This window comes from Cygnus olor, chromosome 23 (assembly GCF_009769625.2).
Source record: "Cygnus olor isolate bCygOlo1 chromosome 23, bCygOlo1.pri.v2, whole genome shotgun sequence".
Classification (NCBI taxonomy): Eukaryota; Metazoa; Chordata; class Aves; order Anseriformes; family Anatidae; genus Cygnus; species Cygnus olor.
The window spans coordinates 6,364,115-6,386,374 of record NC_049191.1 but is presented as its reverse complement, the minus strand read 5'-3'; the positions used below and the strand labels follow the sequence as shown (position 1 = coordinate 6,386,374).

At 46.3% G+C, this 22,260-nt stretch overlaps 2 long non-coding RNA genes across 2 annotated transcripts; one reads left to right on the top strand and one right to left on the bottom strand.

Annotated features, from left to right (window-relative positions):
* Positions 1 to 3,458: 3,458 nt before the first annotated feature.
* Positions 3,459 to 6,824, top strand: LOC121058917. The gene is made up of 3 exons (XR_005814390.1): positions 3,459 to 3,557; positions 5,707 to 5,803; positions 6,140 to 6,824. It is a non-coding gene; the product is annotated as an uncharacterized LOC121058917 (long non-coding RNA).
* A 3,466-nt stretch (positions 6,825 to 10,290) lies between these two features.
* On the bottom strand, positions 10,291 to 21,804 carry LOC121059003. Its single transcript, XR_005814412.1, has 3 exons — positions 21,065 to 21,804; positions 19,069 to 19,624; positions 10,291 to 11,382 (listed from the first exon to the last, which is right to left on the bottom strand). It is a non-coding gene; the product is annotated as an uncharacterized LOC121059003 (long non-coding RNA).
* Between the last annotated feature and the right edge of the window lie 456 nt (positions 21,805 to 22,260).

Genomic DNA, 22,260 nt, shown 5'->3' with positions numbered 1-22,260 from the left:
TCCCACGCGGGGAGACGGCGGGGGCTGCTTGATGCGTGGGTATGGTGTGTATAGGCGGCTGTGCGCAGGTTTTTCCCCCCGTGGGGGGCGCCCCGAGTGGGGTTTGCTGCCTCCCACGCTGCCGGCAGCAGTACGGGCAGGCCGTAGTGTGCAGCCGCGGCCGGCAGGTGGAGCGGGAGGGGTGCACGCAGCGCCGTGGGAGCCCGCTGCTCCCTGCCCCACGCGTGGGGCTGCCCCCGGCCGTGTCCCCGCAGAGGGTCACCCTTGTTCCTGCAGCTCCGCATTGTTCCTCCAGGCATGGCAAAAAAAATGCCCCAAACCCCAAAATCTAAGTGCAAAGGCAGAAATCAGCAGGCTAAACCGCTCCACAGGGGAAGGCTGATTGAATCCGGGTACAGTAAGCATAATTCAAGGCAAGTAAACTTCAGGTTAAATTGTTACTCCGTTTAGTAAGGTACATCTCTTAAATGAAATTTACAGTCTCTACTTTCCTTCTCACTCTTTTTTTATCAAATCAGTTTAAAGTCTTTTGCTAGGTTGAGCAATTAGCATTGTCTGCAGTAAAACTGCCTGACTGCTGCCTGATTTTGCTTCAACATCAATAACAGCATACTCAACACTACCTGCACATTTTTAGAATTTGAAGAATGTAAAATATACCAGGCAACTCCTGGAGTGCATGAGGAGCCAGGTAAAGCCACTTTGTCTTGCCCATCAGGTGCTTCATGCAGGGGGTAGGGAACTGTCCTCCAGAAGAGCGCTGGGTGCTGACCACAGCAGGGATGGGAGCAGCTCCCAGGCACCGCGCGTCCCCTGGGGCCATCGCTCCAGCTTAGAGAGACAGCTCCTGGCCTCACAGATCCTGAGCACATCTTGGGAGTGGAGCCCGCCTAAGAGCACAAGCTGGTTAGAAAAGCCAAAAACAAAACAAAACAACAAAAAAAAGCCTACTACTGTGCTTGACTTTCTCAAGGCTTCTTAAGAAAGGGAGTGTATTTTTATCTGTTTGCTATGAACTATTTAGGTTTTTATTACACTGTTGTCATGAAAAGATACAAGCTGATGTGAATTACAGTGATTCAGTGTGAGGTCTAATGCACAGTGGAGGAGTGGAAAGAAAAATGCAGTGAGCCAGGATGTGGAAACCTGATTTCACCTGAGCAATAGCTTCTGCTCACTGCATCTCATGGCAATAAAATGGGTTACGATTGCATTCCTGCTAGCAATGACGACAGGTTTTAACATTCACTCTGACCAAGCAGCAGGGTGAATCCCTCTCTGTATTCATGGAAATGAACACAAAAGTTGTGTGCTGGGGAAAATCCATAGTGGAATCAAAATAATATGCTCGGGGGAAATTATTGCTCTATTCACCAAACAGCTCTGATCCTGATGGCACATGAGAGCATAGATACAGCAGAGAGCTCCATTTATTGAGTGGGGATGAAGTGAGGGGGGCACAGGAGGCCCGGAAAGATGAAAAACATACAGCTGGGGATGCAGCTATAATAGCAAGGCAGAAGAAACATTACAGAGAGAAAATCAGGAATAATGAAAACTTTAAAGAAAAAAAAAATGAGAAAAAGTTGTAACTGATAAAATAACACTTCTGTGTGAGCAGCAAACAAGCAGAAGCAAAAGGAGGGAAGATTTTGACCTCTGTACCAATGCAACAATAATTCTAAAGACAATAGGGAAGTACAATAGCAGTGTTACCTGTTACAGCCCATATTCCAGCTGTGCCAAGTTTCAGACTTACGTCTGAGTTTAGATACTAGATGACATTCCAGATGCCAATTCAGTGATTTAATAAATCTGCCCTGGCTCCAATTTCTGTGATCCTCATTCTGGTCACTGCAGGATGAAAGAAGATATTCTCGACGTGGGGAAGATAACACAGCAGTAATTACCCACACAGAGGTAACACAGAGGCTGGGGAATGAATTACATCATTTTGCTTGAAGAAGGGGCACTTTCTTAGAAAGGGTGCTACCAGTCATTTGCACAAACCATGAGGCAGAGCCATGGTTATATGCCTTTCCAGGATTCATTTACTGAAAGGATCAGCAGAGAACTTCTTTGCATGAAAACTTCTCATTCCTCTGGGAGGGAAGAAGAGTCCCAAGTTAACTTGAGGTTTTGGAGATCTGGGTTCAAGGTATTTCCTTTACCAGAATCCTTTTGTGTCCATAGCTTTGTCAATTAGCCTACATTTCCAAGAAGCACCTGAAGGTACTTGTATCTGTAAAGCTCTTACGCTGTGTTACTAGAAGAAGACAAGTGCTGGGTTATCTGCTAGGTATCTGCCTTTAATGCCAGGTACAAAAATAACTTTACAAACCAGGCCTTTCATCCAAGATCTCTCACTTGTTTTGTTCATCTCTCATAAATCCCGAGAGTGATTTACACTGCTGCAGAAAATGGAGCAAATGTTACACCCTCTTGTTCATATATGCTTACTGAATGGAGTTTGAACTCATTTTTTTCTCCAGGAAATACCCTACTGTGTTGAGCAGGCACAAACCTGACCATCATATGTATGGATGTTTGGCACCAGTACTTCAAAGATCTTAAAGGATGTGGAGTTATGGACGAAGATCTCTGCTTGTGAGAGGCATGCAGGAGCCTTACAGAGGTGGGATTGGTTTTGCATTGATCAGGACAGTTTTGAACTGACTGTGCTCTGACAGCTTTGTACAGGACTACAGAATTTCCATGTAATAAATGACGACTTTTACAAAGCAATTTGCCTGTAGGCTTGCAGAGAACACCTTCTACGCATAAGGCAAAACAGCTGTTTCAGCATCAACCATCCCCTCAGATTATTACCCTGGTATGTAACTATCATTTCAAGAGCAGCTCCTCATTTTAGGCCAAGCATTCAATTCCCCTTTGTACCATGGGCTGGGAGGTCCAGCCTGGACCGAGAGCGGTGGTTCTCCCTGTCCTCCTGGCCACAGAGAAGCTGCTTCTGTGACTGTCCCTGCACCCCTGACAAAGAGCAGGGGACATGGTTTCCCAGGGCCAACACTCCTGCCATTATCACCACGCTAAAACTGCTAAGAAAAACAACAGGCTGGAGCAGAGGGACGGGTCCGGGCTACACAAACAAGGCTTCCAAAGAAGGAACAAAGCTGTACACAGGGTCCTAAATGCCAAAGATGGGCTTTGCCTCCTGCAGTTATTTTTTCCCTTTTGTTTCTGACTGTAGGAATACATTGTTCACTTCATTGTGAAGAGTTCCAGGCAGACATGACGAAAGGGACAAAACAGCTCAAGAAAAGAGACGTCCCGTGCAGCATTCATGAAATGCGCTGTTTGGAAACCAGGAACGAGCAAACAGGAAAGCGCTTTAACCATTGAGAAGACGGGATCCCGGTGTGTTTTTGGCACCGGCGGGAACAATGGGGTGATGTCACAAGCCAGAATTCCCCACGGTGGGTGGAAGCCCAGCAAATAATCATAATTCTTGTCCTGGGACATTAGTAAAATTTTTCCACAGTTTGTCATCCCCCACTGAGTCTCTGTTAGGAAGTATAGGAAGGCGACATTGTCAAGTAAGGTTTCCTCTGGGAGAGTTGTGTCCCCTCCTCCCCCCATCAACATATGAATTTTTATAAATCGCAGCTTTCTGGTGACTGCAAGGAATTTCATTAGAGCAACACTGATGTTCGGAGGCTGAGGACTGAGCTGTCTGAACAATATATTTCACCCTACGAAGAAGGGTGCATGTGAGGGTCTGGATACTTGTAAGGGCAAAGGGGCAGAAGCATCATTTGCTACCCAGGGCTTTGAGCCTACAAAGCATTGCTACGGAGCTTTGTCCTTATAGTTTGAAAAGTGCTGAGAATGGCAAGGAACTTAGGTGACCCCATCCTCTTCAAACATTAGGGTCTGGAGAATTTCAGCCTAGTTTAAGGCTATCGAATGGCATGAGTAATACTAGGGCATCCTCCATATCCTAACCTCACTTTTTTATTTTGGCTTCAAGTCAATGGACAGTGACCTGGAATGTGCTCCAAGCACCCAGGCATTTTCTGAAACAGCTCTTGAACTCCCCCTGGCTCCTTTCTTTGGACTGGGACTAGTCCCATGCTCAGACTGGGGTAGCCAAGCAATCCTTGCAGGCACTGACAAATTTCAGTCACTGACAAATTTCGGTCATTGTTTGGCTATTACTGAAAATCCAGGCAGCTCCCACCTGTCCAAAATCTGTTCTGCAAGAGCCTGGTCAGCCTCTGTGTGGATCACAGCAACTCTAGGTTGTCACTTTCCTTTTTTTTTCTTTTTCTTTTTTTTTTTTTTTGAACTTTGGTGTGAGTACAAGGGAGAGAAAGGACTGCCTAGCTGTGCTGGACATGGGATTACTTTTTCAACAGCAAAAAGGACTTGAATGACTGTAAATCAGTCATGAAATGGCAACCTTAAAGAAAAGAAGCTTTAAGACCCGAGCGCCTGCATGGTTTACTAATAGATTTGTCCCTGTTCTATGTCGGTGGTTTGCATTATCAACGCCTGAATAGAACACGAGGGGTTGTTTACCACAGTCCAATTTTCTAGATATTTGTGTGTTTTCCCCATCCTTGGACTTTCCAGAGAAATCCTTTGTCCCTCACAGACATGGAGAGAGGCAGCCTGGCCCCAGGCATTGGGTCTGCCTTTGGAAACTGTGAGATCTGTCCTGCTGCCCCCATCTCTCCACACCATAAGGTGGGCAGAAATCCCCCCAGGAAGGTGAAGGGAGGAGGAGAGGTCAGCCAGAAGGATGGAAGATACTGCCTCCATCCTTCCCAGTGAGGTGGGAAGGGGGCAAGGAGCAGCAGCTGGACAGGCTTTGCATGGACCAGGAGAGGAGTAGCATCGCCCAGAAAGTGTCTGTCCCTGTGGCAGTGCTGACCCCTGGGCATGAAGGAATTATCTCAGACCTTTCCTGCATGTAGAGGATACAAAGCCACTAGCTTTGCTCTGCAGGGAGCACTTTCCTGATACTTTTTTTTTTTTTTCTGCCACTTTTCCTACCACTTTTCCAGCTGAGTTTAAATTTACAGCTGTCCTGAGTGGCTATGAGATAGCAAACGGAGAGGGCAGGCATCAAATAAAAACATGCTGCCTTTCCTCAGTACTTCTCCACTTTAACTAGAGGTCTCAGGAGTCATTTAAAGAGGGCAAGTCTGGTATCACTGGGGTTATGGCCATGATGGGTCTGCCTTGGTAAGTCTGTCAGGTAAGAGGAGGCCCCTGAGGCACTGCAATTCAGGAATCTGCTAGTGAAAATGTAAGGGCAAGATTGCCTCTAGGACCAGTCTGAATCAGTTCCTGGAAGGGACTAGCTAAATTGGTGATATTGTGAATATGGCAATGTGTGATTAACTTTGGAAAGCACATTCAACTTCGTATATTGAGACTCTCCTAGCACATCAGGCTCAGATGAGACCTACAGAAGGTGCTGACAATGCCCTATTCCTTGCAGCAGGACTTGTCCACCTTCCCCTTCAGCATCTCCTTCTCGTACTGCCACAGCCCACAGATCTGATCTAGTCTGGTTTTCCCATTGTTATTTTAAAGTCGTAATAAATGTTCTGCTGCTGACACCTTTTTCTATGTGAGCTCTTGCAGAGAGATACACTAGTAAAAACTTGCAGTTCTCCCACACCGAGAAATTTTCTTACTTTTCAGCATGGTTTACTCCTTCTTTCAAAAACATAGGGACCCATCATATTCCTTCCTCACTACCTGGGAAGCAAAAGCATGTTCACCCTTTTTCTGTGGATGGAAAAGTTGTGCCAAAGGGGAACATTTGCAGGTAAGAATTTTTTTTTATGGAGTTAAATTGAATGACAATTGCAAATCTGTCCTGTGTGCCTGTCTGATTACATACTTTCTCTGCCCAAAGGGCAAGAAAAGAAAAGCACAGTGTGTGTTTAGACAGCCCATGGAGACATTCCTTGTATGTTGGGTGTTCATTGGAACACTTTAATATGGATGTCTGCATTTACTCCACCCTGATGGTTGAACTCCTTCAGATTTTCAGAATGATGAGTGACCTGGAATTTATAATTACAATAGGTGTAATGCAATTAATCACCACCTCAGAGCTGTCTTCTATCGCTAACTGCTTTATGATATCAATCCTTTGCAGCAAGTGCAAGAGAACAGCTTGTGTAACATAGCTACTTCCAGCTGAGACAAGTTCAATGGGGTTCCTACCACCCGGAGAGGTGCAAAGATCCCTTTCTGTTCCTCTGCAACAGCTGCTTTCTGCAAATGCCAAGGAGTTCCAGGTTGCAGATAGCAATATATGTGGTGAGCCATACCAGCAGATGACATATATGCTTGAAGTCCTCCTTAAGCACCTAGTTTCTATTTAGCCAGCACCTTCTATCCATTCCACATCTTGCTTTCTAGGTTGTTTTCTGGGAAGATAAATGGGGTAAGCATTTCTGCTCCTGATGCTGCAAAACTCAATCACAGACGGAAGCTAATATAAGAGAGTAAGGCAGAAGTTAAATATAGGTTGAAGAAAAACAAAGAAAACAGAGATGTAAGTATTTGCCCTTTAAACCTCAGCACATGTATATGTGGTTAATTATTAATTATTGATATGGTTTATTGATGTATTGATGTATTGATTTGTGCCACCTGGAGGACAGATCCCATTGTTCTGAACAATGTATAAACCCATGGCTGTACCTGAAGAGTTTGCAGAGATTTTCCAAGGAGAAGAGCAGATGCTGGAACACTGACAAATTTGAATGCTTAGAGTATCTGAGTTTTCCCTCCACACTATGAGCAGAATAAAAAAAAAAAAAAATCAAGCTTTTGAATAGGACAATTTGTTACATTTAGTAAAATCATTTCAGCTCTCTGTCTTGCAATTTGTTTCAAAACGATTGAAATAATTTCATTTTATTTGCTCAGAAGGGTTCAATATTGTAGTGGAAACATTTTGTCCTGTGAAAATGCAAAATTTCTATCAGACTTGCAACTTTTTAAGACACCTTGTTTTTAAAAGAAATACGAAATGTTTGGATTGAAAAAATACTAACATTTCCAGCAAACTAAGAAGGTCATAATTTCCATCCAGCTCCATTTGCAATTTTGGTAGGAGATGAGAGACTCCAGTCTGCAGAAGCAGATCATTTAGGGAAGGAAACAACGAAAGTTTTACAAGAAATTTTAATTAAAGTAGGAATAATTAGGTGCTGAGGAATCACAACACAAACTTGGCAAGGGATCAGTCTATGCTAGCAGTGTCTTTTTGCTGTATGTCTCTGCCCTTGGACAGATGTAACCATAATTTCAGTTACTGGTTAACCAGCCTGCCATGAAACTTCAATTCTTAGAGGCTGGTTTATATTATAACTATTGGTATCTGACTGTAAGTCCAGAGGGATCAGAGCTAAGGGTTGCAACTTGATTTTCTACTTCACTAGGAATTCTGCAATTTTCTATTCCAGTACAAAAAGGTGTAAAACTATGAGGAATTTCATATAAAGCAGAATTTTGAAAAGTGATGTTAGGTCAGGTCTCAAAAGGTATTATTCTGAGCAAATATTTACAACTGTTTTGTCTGAAAAATAATTCTAGTATACTGAAAAAAAATCACTTTGAAAAGTAAATTTAAACAGAACAGAAAAATAATCCATTTCAAAACTGTAGAAATGAGATACTGCAAATTCATAATGATGATTAATTTTGTCAGTTTTGTTGTTAATTTGGTGTTTTCAGTACAACCAATATATTTGTAAAGGATGTTTAACAATGTGTTGGCCACTGTTTGTGTTTGTTATTCATCCGAAATAACTGTATTTCTAAATCTCACTTTGTTTCTATGTCCCAATAGAGGAATGGTGGAGAAGAGAAGAAAGAAGGAAATCTTCTCCTTTTTTCTTGCCACTCATTGTTTTGTCTATTTATTCTAAAAACTCCTTGGCTGTTTGTGACAGGTCTGAGCTCCCTGACCCCAGCTCAGAGACCAGGTCTCCAACGGGTGCTGCTGAGCAGGGAGCAGTGTTGCCATTGAGCGGTTTTGCTGTGAAGGCCATGCATTAGTTATGTCTGATGTGTTGGCTCTTGGATGCCACAAGACATATCCTTTGTCACTGGAGATAATGGAAGGTCCAGGGGAAAACAAGGCAGATGAGCAGCAAAGGAGGTGAAAGGACTTGGCTCCCCCGGAGAAGTTTCTATTTTTATCTCAGATTCCTCAAAATAGCCTCTGCAGTGTTTACGGGGTGGTTTTCTCTGGTGTGAATCATGCGGAGCTGCGTGCTCCTCCTGCTCAGCGTTGCCACAGTCCATGGGGTCTCTCTAGATGATGGAGGAGCTTGGCACGGGGAGGGATGGGGGATGAGAGGGTTTTACGGTGCTGAGAGGAAGGATGCCCAAAACCTTCATAGGAACTTCCAGGCAACCTCCTATGAAAATCCCTCTCTTCAGCCACTGAGGCTCCATCGTGCTGCCAGTGAGCAAGACCAAACCTGCCTCCCACCCTGGGCACAGCCTGCACCCCACCACCACCTCCACAGAGGGAAGTAGCCTGAGGAGGTAGCAAGAAATTCACTAGTCCCTGGGGTGGTCACTGCCTCATTTTTGGGGGCTTTTACTAAAGTATGGTCTGGGCACTTTCACTGGAAACAATTGAACAAGGCAGCAAAGTGTCCTGAGCCATGTCTCCAAACAGGTTGTCCACAAACCCCAGTAACCTCCTCTGAACTCCCCTCCACCTGGCCAGGCTTTGCTCCTCCGTGCTCCCACACACCAGAGCCTCAGCAAGCCCCATCCTTCCACCACTGCTTTCCCTTCCCCTCTCATTGGAGCAGCTCTGCCTCCTGCATGGTCAATCCCTCTCGCTGTTTTCTTCAGAGGGCTCTGTTTTAGTTTGGCTCAGCCATAAAGCAGATGCAGTTCTCACTGCGCTCCCGCAGACCTACATTTCCAAGTCCCTTCATTTTCCTCTCTGCAATAATCCTCATCTGCCTGACACCAAAGCTGTTAAGCTCAATAAATTGATGACTATAAAGAACTCCAAATCAGCTACATTGGAAAACTGTGTTCAGTACCATTTTTCTTCTGCAAGCTTCCTCCAGGGCCCTGGGAAATGTGAAAACATAGATTTGAAAATTTTAGGCATTTTTCTGTCAGCATGGCAAGACCAAAAACGTTTAGAAACATAAGCTGAATGTTCAGAAGTGCTTTTGTCTCAGACTGCAAATCTGCAAAGTGCTGCTATCACAATTGTTAATTGTGAATGGTCTCCAAAAGTTCAGTAGAAGAACTGATTTGGCTTTTCTCACAATAGATGAGATCCTTCAAGAGGTTCCCTCCCTTCTCACCATATCCAGTAAGCTCACTCTTCAGACACTTGTTTTCAAGCCTCTACTTTAAGCACTATCAACTTAGTTGTACGAAATAGAAGGGAAGATATGAAAAAGCCCATCCCAGGTAACCTCATTGTCTCCTACCAAGAGGGCTCTGTGCTCAATAGCCACAGCATGAAATAGGTAAAGTGGTTATTCACACTTGGCCTCTCCCACAGCCCAGGGAAGTGCTGTAACCACTGGGCTTGGAGTCTACTAGTACACACACATGTCTGAGGGCTCGTCTCTGCTGTCTTTTGTGTGGGTTTGGCAGGCTCTGCAAATGCCTAATGGATCAGGTCTTGCCAACAAAACAGAAAGTGGGGAACGCCTAGTTTAAGAGTCTCTCTAGGGCTTGTGCACAAGCAGCTCACCATGTCCAAAGAGCTAAATCCAGAGGGGATTAAGTGCTCAAGCCTAGCATGTAGGCATCCTTGAGAAACCTAAAACCTCAGCTGCCACCTAACACTGTAGGTGCTTTAGGTGCCTAGGTGCTGACGTTCCTCCAAAGGAGTGCACATGAAACTGTCTACACCCCAGGCCTTTAAACACTCAAATTTCTGCTGCTGCACGGCAGACATCCTACACGAGGTACGTGCACATCCCCATGGCATAAACATTCTCCACCGTACTCAGAATGTTCTCCTCTTTCCTAAAACAACAGAGTTGTCCCCGTTGTTTTATGACATTTTGGAAAGGAATTCAGCAATACACTGAAGGACACATAACAGAACAGGGACAAACACTGATAACACTGGCAGAGTGGCAAATAGGGTGGGTGTTTGATAGCTCCCCAAATGCAGACTTCCACCCCCTGCTTAATGATAGGAAAAGTGTAGACAGGATATCCCTGCAGGGTGTCTCTTCAGGAGAGTTGTTGGCAAAATGTGTGTTTCTCTATACGCGGTGAGCAAAGGTGCTTTGAGCCAGAAGGATTTTTTATTGTGTAAGAGAACAAAACAAGAAAGAACAAAAGTAGTTTTCATTAGAGAAGCGTGTGTGTGCGCGTGCATGCGCTCCCTCTGTAATAATCTGTAATGAAGTGAACATAAATTGGCTGCCTGGGTCTCTAAATAGCAGTCATTTGAAATCTAACATCGCTGTAGACATTAACAGTCATAACACATACAGAGCTCTATACATGACAGCACTCATTTGTTTCCAAATGCTTTCAGCTGAAAGAGTAGAAGGCTGGTATTTGCAGGTGTAATGTGAGGTTGGGTGATTGTGGGGACAAACTGGTCCCCACAGGGTCAGGCACTACGAAGAAGTCAGGCTTGTGAGGGAAGCATGAGAAACACAGAAAAATACGTAGGAAGAAGTTGGTGTTCATAGGAGGCCATGCATGGCTGGACACCAAACTGAAGGTGAGTGGGTGTTATCACACCTTAGAGCTGATTTCTGGAGGAGAGATGGGAACACCTTCCCCTTTGTAGTCCCACCAGAGGGTGAGAGTATTGAAATTCAAAGCCGAGGACCTCCACTGGAATGGCATGTGCAGGACACCTTGTCCCTGGAGTCAGCTAGAGCTTTATGCCTTGTGAAAACAAGGGGAAAAGTTGAGCACAGAGAGGAGTAATGTGTGTTATTACTGTGCTTCAGAATCCAAGATGTTTCCTAAGTCAAGAAGGGCCCAAGAATCTGAACAATCTGACTCTACCCAAAAGACTATCCACAGCATCAAAATGACTGAAGAGTTTGGTTAACGCTGGGTTCAGAGTCAAGAGGCAGGGAGCCAGAATGCCTGGCCATCAGAGGGGGTCTGTCATTGCACTCCAAACCCATGTCCTTCTGAAGTACTGGACACACAAGAATCAAAACATTTGAAGTTGTCTGTTGCCTTCAAAGATCCGTCCATTGTGCAAAGTTAAATAGCTTGAGAAAAGCTTTTCCAACTCAGCTTTGATCTGGCTTGGTACGAAAAGCACAGAAGGTCAACTTTGCCTTTCACTGGTAGCAATGCAACTTTGAGCACAGCTCTGGGTGCTCTCACCACGCTCTCAGCAGAACCCAATTCTGTTGCCTGTGCAAAGGAAGCAGGAAAGGAGTCCATCATGAACAGTTTTTGGTCCTGCTGCTAATGTTTACCCTGATAAGTTATGAGCCAAGAGAGGGGCTGTTAAGTGCCTTGGAGACACAGCTCTGTCTCAATCATCCTCTGCCCTGCTTTTGCAGTTGTTCAATTCACCATGTTTTCAGGCTCAAACCTTTGTAATTCAGTGCCAGCGAGACAGGCTGCTGTGCACAGCTAATTGCACGCAGCAGCAGATGCCTCATTGTGCTATGGTTGTCTGGACATGATATAGCAAAGCCTTGGTCTAGCTATGTCAGAGGGATGAACAGGCCCAGAAATACTAAGAAGATGATCTGCCCTAGGTTAACGACATAATGAGAGAGGTGTGAAAATTATGAGTCGTGGCAGCCCTGGGAGGCATCTTATTTATCTACGTGGTGACAGATGCCACCTAAGGAAGGGGTACATGTGCTACAGACAGATGATGTAACACAAATCTTAGCTAACATTAGGCACTTTTAACAATAACTATTCAGATGACAGTTCATGGAGAGCACACATTCCTGCAGGCAGAGAAACTGCAACCGGGAGCATACCCCACCCAGCTCCACAAAGCAACCCTAAGGCACAAACCTACACAGGCACAAGGGCTTGCCTGCGAAGGGCATGTTGCACCCAGCCCTTCAAAGTTTCATGGTGCTTTGTGTCCTGGGCTGTTCCAAAGGTGATTGCACCCAGAAGCTGCAGGCACAATGTCACTTTTGAAGGTACTTCCTCCATGGCCGTGTCACGGCAAGATAAAACTAGATGGGAAAGAAGGCAAGAAGTTCTAAGGGGGCATAAAGGTACCCTCTGCAGCCCTTCAAACCAAGGGTTATGAGTGACTGTCCCTGAGCTCATGGGTCATAACTTCTGGGGCCATGGAGATGTTATGTTGTTAATGTCCTACATCACCATGGTTTTAGACCAACATCTTCTGGATCTGGTCACCATCAGATGTAACCAGGAGCATTTCAGATCCTCAAAAGAGCTACCCTGTGCAAGCAGAAAAGGTGCTCGGGCTGAGGCACAGTGCTGTTTTGTGGGATTCTGGCTTGCTTCAGAAATGCATCAGCATGATAGCAAATCTTACAAAAGTCCTTAAAACCCCAGGCTCTGGATTATGATGATGCTGTGGGAATCTCAGCTTGCATGGCCTGAAAGGAGGTTTCTTTGTGTAGCTGTAAAGTAAAACTGGAAAACAAAAATCCTGACTCAAGAAAAACAAAACAAAACAAAACAAGACAAAACAAACAAAATACACTAACTATGTGTATAGTCTTCTTCCATGATTTTGCAGAAGGGGCAGGGAACACAGCCTGTATAAGCTGATGACCTGACTATTGTCCAGAGGAGCACCTGAGATTGCTGCAGTGGTGCTACTTAGGAATCACGTCTGCAGAAAAACCCACTCTATTCATTATGAAGCAGGAGTAGATTATGGGGACATTATGGGGACATTGATGTCCAGCCTGCAACCCCACTGCTGTGCTACTGTCATGATTGCTGCCTGCCTTCACCTGGGCTGGAATTGGGCAGTCATGCGGTAGATCTGGAGGAGCTTCCTGCACAGTAGCACCATTCCAACATGATGCTTTGCAGCACGTAGGGTGAAAAGGGACGTGGGATGCTTTCACGGCACCACATTCCTCAAGTGCCAAGGAGCAAATACCTCCATGTGGTCAATCTAAAAAAAAAAATGGTTTTAATCCACTGAGATGCCAGCTTAGTTTGGCCTTGACATAAGTGCTGAGAGAGGATAAAAGCTCCTGGGAGGACAGGCCAGATGGGAGGATTATCTCCATTGTTTTGGGAAAGGCTCTGACTTTACAAACATTCACTCACAGAAATGAACAAAAACATCTTTTGCGGTAAGTGCTGCCTGCACTGAGCCTCCTCCCCAGCTCGCTGATATGCAAATCTCACCACACGCAGCTGGGTTGGAGCTTTGCGGTTGGCAACCTTTCTGCACCAATTTTGGTAATAGCTTTCTACATGACTGGGGTATGACTAAGCAGAAAGGAATTAGTGGGGACTCTTTGTTCTTGAAGCTCAGCCGAAATACGAACGTGCTGGCCTGACAAAACCGGCTCTTTGCATAAAGAAAATAAAGAGGTCTGGAAGGTTAATGAGTGACATAATCAGCTCTCTGGGAAATGCACATAGGCAAGGAATGAAAACAATGTGCAACGGAGATAATTGATTACCCACAGTGTTGCACTCACCTATGGCAGCATAGATTCCCCTGCATGCTGACTAAAGACAGCTCACAGGGGCCGGTGATGAGGCAAGGACTGCAAAGGGCTCATCTGAAATCCTCAGAACTTCTGTCATGCTTGGAGGAGGAGGAAGGCTGGCTCTGAAGGTGTGCTTCTGCAAATGGGCTGCTGAGGTGCAAAGTCTGGCAGAAGGGAAGTGTGCAGGAGGAGTGGCGAATGTTGTATCCTTCTTCCACCCTAGGTCATTCTCTGCTGTTAAGGTTGGAATAGGTGTAAATTCCCCTTCTGGTTACCAAGTGTTTAACTGAGTCTTCAAAACTCTCGGTTACTTCCTAAAGCTGGAAAATAGCTCTTCACAAAGGCCTGTCCAAAACAAGTCCTTGCTGTATACTTGAAATAAATGGTGCATGTACCTACCTTCAAGGCCGAGCTGTGCCTCTGGGAGGGGGACGTTCCTTACAGCCTTCCTGCATCCCTGTGGTCATGAGCAGCAGGACTTGAGACACACTCTCCACTTCCCTAGTGGCTGTGTCTGAGCAGTCCTCAGCCCCTCAGCTCCATGGCAGGAGCCAACCACCTAAATGTGTGCCATTACAATGCCCAGAGGTCACAGAGACTAAGTCACACCACTGACCTGCCTTAGGGAGGATCCCAAAATATCCCTGTGTGGTGACAAGGAAGTAGAAGGAATATGACCTGGCACCAATATGGGAAGCCAGATTAAACCACTGAGCTGTCAAACAACTATGGAAAAGACCTTATGACTCACTCTGGTTCAACTAATTATAGACAATTGTTTCTGTGTCATCTACCTGACATAATGCTGATAGTAATGACCAGATGAATGACTGATATGTGAGCGTATCTTCTACCTAGATGCTGAGATGAAATCCTGCACATCACTCCCTAGAGGCCTGCTGAGTGTAGGAAAATCATAGCAAAAAGGGCATGACCTTCCAGGCCAGTTTCCTATAACAATGAACCAAACCCTCTGGGGGCTTCAGCCAGGCAGCCCCATTGCACATGGAGCCTCCCGTCCCACTCTGTGGAGACTGTCAAAGATCAAGAAGCCCATGGAAGCTATTTTAACCTAAACATTCCAAGAGAAAGTGAATACACTGGCAGGAACAATACCTATGCAAGGGCCAGGGCAATCTCAGTGAATCACGGAAGACACAGGCCTGTGACTGTGGGAAGGATTTTTCTCCATTGCTGTGCAATGGGCAACACACACGGACATGAAGAGTCATGTCCCTGCAGCAGTGAGTGCCAGGGCGGCTGGAAGGAAGGACACCATTGTTATCAGCCTGACTTAAAAATTTTGTTTGCTGTTCTCACAAAGAATGAGTAACAGATCAGTTTGTTTCCTAAAAGGGTATTAATCACTTATGGCTGTTGCCCCACAGTCTGTTTTCTGCAATCGCTGTAAAACAAGCTTCTAGGTCTGGGAACGTACCTATCTGGGATTTATTTATCGTTATCTCTACCGACATCAGTAAAGATTGCCCAGGAAATGTCAGCACTGAGTTTCACCTCTCTGGCCTGCCACAGTGCTGCTGGAGGAGTGGAACCTCCCCAGCTTCAGGGAGGAGATCATAGTGCTGTCCTTTCCCACAGGGCACAGGGAGAGTGGTGAGGATGTGAAATGGGAATATAACTGACACAGGGATGGTCATAGGGCTGCATGGGGCTTGTATCTGTTGTCTACACTGAGCTTTGATAATTAATAGTTATAACCAGCCTCCAAGTCAACAGGGACATTACGATGCTCACCTCTCAGCTCATTCCCCAGCTATCCATGAAACCTCTCCCATTCATACAGCCTGGAATTGCCAAAACCACCCTCCTGTCAGTGCATGCTCCTGTGCATAGTGGCAAGGAACAATTTCTGACAATTTCTGAGGGTTTCACCTCCTTGGCAGATGAGGACCTTGAGCAGAATAGCAAAGCAACCAGCAATATACTTTCCATGTAGATGCACAGCAAAAGCCTAGTGAAGGGAGGAAGGGAAAGGTGATCATCATTCCTAGTTATTAATGTTGGAAGGGACCATTTTAATCATCACTGTCCAGCTTTAGCCTAGCACAGAGCAGCAAATCTCAACTTGATTCTTATTCTCAGTGGCTTTCCCTTATCTTTAATGTTGAAGATGCCACGAGCAGAGAACATCTTTGCTGTTTGCCTTTGCCGTAACTATTCTCCCTCAGACAGCAGCTTTCCAGGTACTCGGTCCAACAGCAGTCACCATCAATAATGCGCCAAAGTGAGATCAGTAATTTTGGGCCTCATCCCCATCAGATAGCTACATTTGGTGAGTTCCTGTGTAGGACTCCAAGGGCCTCTGAAAGGCTTTCCTCAGACCTGCCTTCACCCTTTGAAGATGTCTCCTGCATGCCACTGAAGCAAAGGATGATTTGCTTGCACATAGACAGCTGAGCTTTCAAAAATAGGTGGTCAGGCAGATGAATTCCATACCTGATAACTCTCCAGTGGGGAGAAGAGCATTTCTGGGTTTGTGATTCTGCCATGACACCGTCAAGCTCTATTGGCATGGCAGATTTCCTCTTTCCAGCAGTCACCCCAAGATGAAAGCAGTTCTCCTGCAGGTATTCATGTCTCCTGTGGGCACTGCGGGAGGCTTCCCTGGCCCCTGGAATGCAAACCATGGGGTATGAACCAGCCATGCTGTCTTGTTACACCACTTTTCTTCAGCTCATTGAATTAGAGTAGGGGGGAATTCTTTGGAGGCTGATAAATGGGAGCTGCTTGAGTCCAAGCCTCATTAATGCCTGAGGTCACAAGAAGCTAAGAACAGCAGCTATAGATGAAGGAATCTCAGCAAGATAAATATCAGTCCCCAGGGGATGCCTGAAGGAGACAGAAGCATACTGGGATCCTCATAAATGCATATCCGATGTTTTTTTTGCTCTTGTTTGCAGTATGCTGTTGGGACAGTCACTGTGCCCTGGAATGTGGTCACACTTTGTTCCTAAAGCTAGCCGCCTTGCCAAGATACCGATCGGCACACTGCACTCCTTGATCTGGTCAGTCAGGTGTGGAAGTGTGAGGGACCAGGCAGGAGGGAAAAAACTGCATGTTGCGACTAAAAACCCAAATCATCTGCCACGATCTGGGAAATGTATTGGCAAAGGGTCAGAGAAAACAACATTCAACTCAGTGGCCTCTCCCATCGCTCCTTGGAGTGGCTCCCGCCTCACACCTTTGTTAGGCTCTGGACAGATTTCAGCTTTGTCTCTGTCAACACTTACTTCTCTCCAGCATGTCCTCATCACCTCAATCAATTACTGTCAGCTTCTCCTCTCACCTGCGCATGGGCTGGCACTGTGACCATCCCCTAAATTAGCACCTCAGGGTTAGGGCCATGTCTGTGAACCAGGTATAAGCTTTTAGAGGGAGTTCAATTCATCCCTGGAACAGTGTTGCAGGGAAGGGTTAACTTTGCATCATCTGGCATCTGCAAATGAAGCCAGAGTGGCTTCTTGGGTATGAAATGTTGTACCCCAGCCATGGACTACTAGGGAAAAAAAATAGGGTGGAATAGTCTTCTACCTCCTACACACATAGCACTCTGCACCCATCTAATTCAACTCCAGCTAGCATGGGCAGCTGCCTTTCAGGAGGTTAAACCATGACTTGTCTTGCCATTGGACTGCATCATCTTGTCTTGTCTTTCCATGTAGGAGTTGGAAAACAAGCTCTACTTGGAGCAGATTAACCACCACAGATTCAAGGAGATCTTAATGACATATGCCATACGCCTAGCCTGCCAAGCACAGCTCTCCCTCACATGCGGTGTTTATGCACAAAATGAAAGCCACACCACAGATACTAGCAAGATTTAACATAGGGAAGGTCATAGCCAACCTATGACCTTCTAGACAACCTGTCTAGATTACTCTTGTAACCCTCCTGAAGCATCTGTGTATCTGAGAGGCAATGGTGGATTTATCTTCTTATACCCATGACAACGGTCAGGCCCAATAACCTCATTTCATAGAAGAGGAGCAAAGGTATGATGAGGAATGGTCCAGACCAACTCAAATAGGCTTCAAACTCCTGCCAAAGGACCTACTTCCCCACTGAAAACAACAAGCAGGTTGGGACAGGAACCATGACACCCTGTGTCCTGTGTTTGTGTTCCCTCATCCAAGTCATAATTAGTTCATAGAATCACAGAATCACAGTCATTAAGGTTGGAAAAGCCCTCCAAGATCACCTGGTCCAACCACCCCCCTACCACCAATATCACCCACTGAACCATGTCCCTAAGCACCATGTCCAACCTTTCCTTGAACACCCCCAGGGATGGTGACTCCACCGCCTCCCTGGGCAACTTGTTCCAATGCCTGACTGCTCTTTCTGAGAATAAATTTCTCCTAATTTCCATTATGAACCTCCCCTGGCGCAACTTGAGGCCATTCCCTCTAGTCCTATCACTGGTTGCCTGCAAGAAGAGGCCGACTCCCAGATCCCCACACCTTCCTTTCAAGTAGTTGTAGAGAGCAATAAGGTCTCTCCTGAGCCTCTACCAGACTAAACACCCCCAGTGCCCTCAGCCGCTTACCGTAAGACTTGTGCTCCAGGCCCTTCACCAGCTTCGTAGCCCTTCTCTGGACATGTTCCAGGGCCTCAATGTCCTTTCTGAACTGAGGGGCCCAAAGCTGAACACAGCACTCGAGGTGCGGCCTCACCAGAGCTGAGTACAGGGGGACAATCACCTTACTGGTCCTGCTGGCTACACTATTCCTGATACAAGGCAGGATGCCGTTGGTCTTCTTGGCCACCTTGGCACACTGCTGGCTCATGTTCAGGTGAGCATCAATCAGCACCCCCAGATCTTTCTTCCTCTGCACAGCTTTCCAGCAACTCTGCCCCAAGCCTGTAGTGCTGCATGGGGTTGTTGTGGCCAAAGTGCAGGACCCGGCACTTAGCCATGTTGAACCTCATCCCTTGGCCTCTGCCCATCGATCCAACCTGTCCAGGTCCCTCTGCGGGGCCAGAGTCCAGAAAGGACTGGGAATGCAAGAGAAAGAGGTGGGGTAGGTGGAGAGGGCTCTGAATGCCCTGCAGTTGCAGCACTCCTCTGTATGAGCTGGATAAAAGTCTAGCTTTGGATAATTTATTTATTCATTTGTATTTAATCAGAAGGGAAAAAAAAAAAAAAAGAGCAGACAGAAGAGCAGACAAAAGCAGGTCTGTGAGTGTGTGATTGGAGAGATGATCACGTATGAAGTGGCCAGCACTCACCCTCATGCCCACCGTCTTCAGACAGGAACCAGGCTGGCTCCCAGATGGTGAAGAAAACTTCCATTTCCAGTAGCATCCTCATATTCTCTCTGGGGAGGTGGACGCTTCTGGAATTACTTAGGCAATATGCTGTCCATAGAGAGAGGAATACCTAACTGAGGCTGTTTACCTCATTTTCTGCAGATTCTCCAAGACAACAGCATCTCCTGTGACTGACATGGTTACTCTAGGCCAGATGCCTTTTCTGACCCTCCCTGAGGCGAGGCTTGTAAAATTTCTGGAAGATAATGCTCAAATTAGATGCCTGAAGTCGGCAGGGTGGATATGACCCCAAGCACCCAAATACCTATGCAGTTCAGGTCCTGTGTGACTTATCCAAAAACACCAGGGCATGTGTGGCCAGCACAGACCACATCTCCAATATTAATTGCCATCCTATTAGGCACACGACCACGAAAAATCTCACATTTGCCTCCTTTGCACCTTGCAAGGCAGGGGCAGCCACTTTGCTATCAGGATAGGCTTGCTGGTTTTATGTCGCCATATTTAATCCCAGCCATGTTCTCAAAGATGAAAAAAGTATCCATATCTGACTGCTGCTCTGTAATCAGTGCATCTCAACTTGGTTTGCCTGCCACCGCTGTGGTGCACGTTGTGACTGTCACAAGCTGGCTGTACATCTTCAGCTGAGCTCTCCTGTCCCAGTCAAAACCACGACAAAGAGCCTGGGAAAACATATTGACAGAAAGATGCCAAACCTCTGCCATACCTCACGTAATACTCAGCCTGAGCCTTACACCAACATTGCCAGAGGTCCCATGGAGGACAGTGCATGGGTATAACTCAGGTACAGTTACTCATTCTTATGTCTCATACATTTAATACCAATCAGCTGCAGAAAACTGTTATAACACAAAACATTTACCTTGAGAAAACAATTAAAATATTTCCATGCAAAAGATGTCCAGATGCTTAAAACATTACTTTCTTTGACATCAGAAAATTTTTTCAGCATTTAAATAACAAGCAGTGAGTGCTGGGGTTAGTGCACTGTCTGTCATCTTTACCAAGGAGCCTGTGATGCCTGGTCAGGGAAAGGAGGTGTAAAATCAAAGGCAAATGATTTTCTCCAATGCTCGCTTCTTGCTGAGCCTGAGGATTTGGTGGGGGGGGGGGGGGGGGGGGGTCAATAATTGGTACAGGGACAGAGAGGCCAGATGCTGATTTTAGCAACACTGGCATGACCTTGGCACAGAAGTTCACCCGGAGGTAACTGAGTTGTGAATCCGGTCCTCGACGTGCATGACATCGGGTAGCAGAGGCTGTACTAGAAGCTGTGGCTGAGTGACTGACTCAGATGGCAGCAGGTTGGCAGCCCTTCAAAGACGCTTTCTTTGTCTTTGTGGGAGGTGTAAATGAACTGAATGGAGACGCTGAAGGCTTTCCCGTGCCAGTTATTAGCGATCTCACTTCTATATATAGCTTCTGCCTAACTTACTCTGGGTGAGCAAGCAGAGAGGCATGTGAGCTATCGCTCTTGTCACGTTCGCCTCTCTTGATTACATGCATTTTGTTTGCCTGCTCTAGTGCGGTGATGTAAGGCGGGCAAAAAGAAGCTGCAATGCTTCATGGCTTCACTGTGCTGGAGGTTTAGGCTCCAGGCTCTGGTTAAGAGCTACCAAAAGTTTCAGCAATCCAGGGTCATGCGGCTTCAGGACAAGGAGCAGAGCTCCAGGTGAGGCCTTCATGGAAAGCTGGCCAATTTCTGAGCTGAGCATGTCTACAGCCCCATCCGTCTGTCCTTCCAGTAGTGCATATGCAGGAAAAGAAGCAGTGGGACACTGGCAAAATTGCACTGGAGGAAAGCAGTGAAACTTTTGCCTGTGCCCCCCCATCAAGCACAAAGTGATCAGTTAGAGTTTTTTTAGAAGTTTGGTTGATTTTTCTGTCTTTTTTCATTTCTCTGCATTCTGGCTTGCCACCAGAATCAACATGACAAAGGCTGTTCAAATTGGACCGTCGAGCCCGCCGGATCCCAGCTCTCACAGGGGAGACCGAAGAAAAATAGCCTGCTTTTACTAACCCAGTATAAACATCCCTGCTTCATTCAGATTAGCAATAGCTATTTCCCCTCCAACCTGCTTCATTCCCTCAACCAAGCTGACCTGTGATCAAGGTGCTTTCCATCATTTCTTCCTGTTCCATCTGAGAGGCATCAAGTGCAGCAGCAGCCATCCCATGTGTGGCGAGTCGGGATGAGTCAAGAAAGTTAACGAGAGACAGCTAATATGGGCCCAGTGCCCCTATCCCCCATCCCTGCCTCAATTAGGGGAGAATACCAGGCAGTCTGGTGGGTGATCCTTCCCTGGGAAACCTATGCCAATGTAAAATGGTTGCTAAGTGCTCCCATGATGAGTTTAGAACACCACGTCCCTGTTGCACACACATTAGAGCACCACATCCCTGTTGCACACTATGTAGCATGCATAGAACACCAGAGAAGCAATATGGTCCTATGGATGCTTGTGTAAAAGGGCCATGGTTGTTAATTAGCCACCTCTGGTGATTTTGTTCTCTGTCCCAGGCAGGTTTGAGAGCAGCATTCCCCGACCAGTTGTCCTGAGATTGAGGGAAGGTTGCATGTCTCCGCTTGCATGGTAGCAAACCCAATGGTGTCCTTGCTGTGACTGCTCTCTGCAGATCCCATCTCGATGCTCCGCTTTTTCATCTGTGGTCTCCCCATGGGAGCTTGTTGGCAGCTGGTGCCAAGTGTGGCCTGAACACCATGGTCCTGTCCAAGCCCTGGTGCCAGGTGGTGAGCGTGCCAGCAGTGTGCAATGTCAGCAGGCCCCTGGGGCAACATTTTGCACGTGCAGGCCAACGCTAAGCCCCTCCGAGTGCTGAGGGTGTGTGTGTTGGCAGAATCGATTAAAATTCTTGGATCGCCACCAACAGCTTTGACTCTGTTTGGGCCAAATTCCCAAAGGGGCCTTCTTGCTGCTTCCATGTTGGCTGTGGCCACGGTCTCTTGAGAGCAGAGTGGTCCAAACTGGAATATGCATTGGATAAACAGTGTGTCAGGCTATGGCATGTGCCCAGCAGCGTGAGCCAGCCTTAAATGCATACCCCACCCGCGACTCTAGCTCTTCTGGAGAGACAATGGTAGGACATGACAATGGCTGTGCGCCCACCATGGATGGAGCACACCACAAAGTCCTTAATTCCAAAAGAAATCTCAGCAGCCAGGATATTTTCCCTTTGATCATGACATCACACTATCCAGTGGCTCTTGGGTGCAGTTGTAAGAACAGGAAGAATAATTTCAGGTGACGACCTTTTAACACACTGCTGGCAAGTCCCA